Raw genomic sequence first — 3517 nt, forward strand, 5'->3', positions numbered from 1 at the left:
CGCCGTGCCGGCTGGGGGAAGTTCGGGGCCGCCGAGCGCGCCAGCGGCACCGCCGCGCTGCGCTCCGCTCCCCCAGGCAAAGCCGGCCGCCGCCCGGGGCTGGCGCACAGCCTGGCGAAGGATGAGGAGCGAAGGCAGCAGACTATCCACCACGGCGGAGTGGTGTTGCTGGGGCTTTTATCCCCTCCCGGCCCCTCCGCCGCATCCCCCACCGCGCGACTTCCGCGGCAGCGGGACAGAGCCCTCGGTGTCCCGGGGAGGGGCTCGCCACCGCCCCGCTCCGCCTCCCGCCCCCTGCGCGGCCGCGCCCGCTCCTCACCGCTCCTCACCGCTCCTCACCGCTCCTCACCGCTCCTCACCGCTCCTTACCGCTCCTCACCGCGGTGCCCGGGCGGCGATCTCCGGCAACTTTCCGCCGAGCGCGGGCAGAGCTCCCCCGGCCACATCTGGGCTCGCTCCGCCGCCGCCACGCAGGGTTCGTGGGAGGGCGCAGCTTGCGAGCGCCCGGTCCCCGATAAATGCGTGGCAGCTCCCCTTGCGCGGGGGGAGGCGGAACCGCAGGGCTGATAAATTCAAAAGGCATTGTGCTAGCTCTGGAAAACAATTCTCCAGTTAATTAAATGATCAGCATCAACAGAGGCTCCGTAGTGAAACGGGCTTTGATGAAAATAAACGAGTCTACCAAATGATACAAGGAGATATCTAAAATTAATTGCCGCGGACGTGGCTTGTCTGGAGCAGGGGAGAGAGAGCTGCTGTGAGTGGGGAAGCGTGACCGGGTCAGGAGGGGGCAAAGCTGCAGCCCAGAGCCTTGGAGCACCCTTCCTTTCATCCAGGGCAATCTTTAACCTTCTCCAGTGAAGTTTCGCACTAATTTCCTCCATCATTTAGAGTACCCTACGTTTAGAGACCGAAGTTGAACAGGGACTACTTTAGTAAGTAACAGAGATTGTAGACTTACTGTCATTCAGCAATATAGTTTATAGAATAATTCTCAATAAGCGGGCTTGTGTATAAAAGCTACCGTTAAGCTTCCAAGCTACCGTTTTTCTTCCAAGGGCATGTAACGAAGTGGTTTTTGATGAGTGTTCGTGGCTGCATATAGTGCCCAAAGGATCCTTCTTGCCATAAAATTAATGCTACAAGCAAACTGGAATTCTTTAGTATGGTAAAAAGAATCTGTTAAAAATGTGATTTAATATAGATTGAAGTCCGATAAAACTGTGTGCGATGCTGTTATTGATTTCAAAGGCTTTTAGATCAGAGTCTGATCAACTTTTTTATTAATCATTGATATTCTGTGTTTAATTTCTGCATTTCTCTGTGTTTGGATGATGGATCAGGAAAACAATGTTAACCTCCAGGTTACTGATTTGACGCTGATGAGTTTCAGACACTCCAGTAGAATATTCATCTGTTTAAAGAAGCTAGTTGTCTTCATTTAGAGGAAGCCATTAAGCATTTCTAGTTGTCTCAGTGTATCAAAATAGTAGGTGACATTAAGTTGAATAAATGAGTCTACCAAATGATACAGACTGCTAGTACAGTCTGAGGAAGACAATATTAAAGTTTTATTTCCTTCCCCTCCAATAAAAGCTGAAAATACTGAGCCTGAGTTCTTAGAGTTCTGCTTGTGGAATGGAGATGTAAAAGCACATGGAGCAGCCATCCATTTGCATTTTCACAGCATCACCGAACCGTAGATCACGCTGAGTTGGAAGGTACCCACGAAGATCATTGAATCCAACTCCTGGCTCCACACAGGACCACTCAAAACTCAAACCCTATGTCTAAAAGCTTTGTCCAAACACTTCTTGAACTCTGGCATCTGGGGGCCATGATTTTGCATTCTTTTTAAAATAACCTGGTTTTAATATAATAACAGTCTGAACTGCAGTTTGCTCAGAGCTTGGTAGGTGCGAAGGGCTGGTATGTGCAGAGGTGGCACTGATTGCAGCTAGGTTATTGAGATACCAACCATGAAGTCTTGATGTAGTGATAATCACCTTGGGGAGGCAGGATCTGAATCAGTGTGAGGTGTCTAATACTTAAGGCAATAAGAATTACTTTTTCCAATTTCATTTTTTCTTGTTAACGCTGTCTGGGATTTTCTTTCATCTAGGAGAAGCAAGGGCCCAGATGCTCAAGAAATCTGCAGGAGTGGTGATGATCCCTACGTGATCCGTTCAGCTTCTGGACAGAGGCCATCTGCCAATAAGTAGATTTTGCACAGAAATCATGCTCATGGGATGTATCAAACAGTCTGAAAGGAGTTCAAAACTACAGGATTCTGTAAATCTGCAAACAGCTGCTTCCGAGCCCAGCAGTTATTTGTTGCAGCTGAATGTTGACAAGTTTGATCATGGCATGATGCAGTTGGATACGCTGTGCAACTTCACAGTCTAAAGGTGCTTTTGACCCTTGTTACGCACTAAATTACAAGGAAGACTGTTTTTAAATATCAAACTTGGAAGGGAACAATTGGTAATTAGCTTTCTTCTACCAAATAGTACTGGTAGGAAAACAGTACCTATTCAAAATCTTTGTTGATTGTGTGTGGGCACAAGCTGTGTGACGCTGACAGTCCATTAATTAGGACATGAAACCTTTCTCATGATAATCTGCACAAATGTAAGGTTTCTGGCATCACCAGTAGCGATTTCTGTTGCAGAGAATTGCTGATAGCTGTCTCTTTCTTCCAAAAGCATCAGGATCCTGCCTGCGTTTCCCTGCCCCTGTACAAAACTATCTATTAGAGTGAAAGCTTTTCTGTGATGAAACTGTTCTTGTTTTCATGTCCTCTGCAGTGCCAGGAGACTGATGGGCTTCAGAAGGGCTTTTAATAACAACATTCCCCCCGTGCTCTTGAAAGCCCCCACAGAAACAGAAATACCTGTAGTATCTTTGAAAAAGCTCTTTTCAGTAAAACAGCAACTATATTAAACCTGCATCCTTAAACTAATCATTAAAGGACTTTATTTTTTTATTATTTTTTTATTTTTTTTCTCAAAAGCAGGATCCTGATTCAACATGGCTTCAGGGAATTTACAGTCCCTTCATGAGCAAGTGACGAAACTGTTGTGCTAGGGACTAATTAGGAGCAGTCAATGGGCTGCTGAAAGAAAGGAAAATCCTCCACGTCTCCTGTAGCACTCTGCTTTTGGCTGAAGCATTGTTCTTACCATAGTGCTCACACCGGAAGAAGGAGATCCAGGCTTCAGTTTAAGGTCTGCTTATATAAATTATAGCCATATAGTCTATGTGCAGTAAAAAGGGTTAGACAGCTGTCTTCCTTTCTGTGATTCCCGTCTCAGTTCTCAATTAATGCTGTTCCGGTGTAGTCCAGCGTGGTGACCAGGAGACTTCAGTGAGCTGGGAGCTGTGGGCTGCAATCCTATATGCACAAGCTCTGAAGTGCTGCAGGCAGGCAAGGAAGCATACTGCAGGAGGACTTAAGCACCCATTTGTGTATACCTAGGGGAAACAGTATCTCCTTTTCAGCTAGCCATGATTTAGA

General features: G+C 46.8%; 1 protein-coding gene across 4 annotated transcripts in view; it reads right to left on the reverse strand.

The window, feature by feature from the left end:
• AMIGO2 (adhesion molecule with Ig like domain 2) overlaps positions 1-520 on the reverse strand; it is a 16860-nt gene extending 16340 nt beyond the window's left edge. The window contains exon 1 of one of the 4 annotated variants that reach the window (XM_021385019.1): positions 370-520. The gene's annotated coding sequence lies outside the window, so the exon portion shown is untranslated. Of the gene's footprint in view, positions 1-329 lie in introns of all 4 variants that reach the window. The other 3 variants (XM_021385021.1, XM_021385017.1, XM_021385020.1) reach the window with 3 other exon arrangements.

The sequence above is a fragment of the Numida meleagris genome, chromosome 1, assembly GCF_002078875.1.
Source record: "Numida meleagris isolate 19003 breed g44 Domestic line chromosome 1, NumMel1.0, whole genome shotgun sequence".
Taxonomy (NCBI): Eukaryota; Metazoa; Chordata; class Aves; order Galliformes; family Numididae; genus Numida; species Numida meleagris.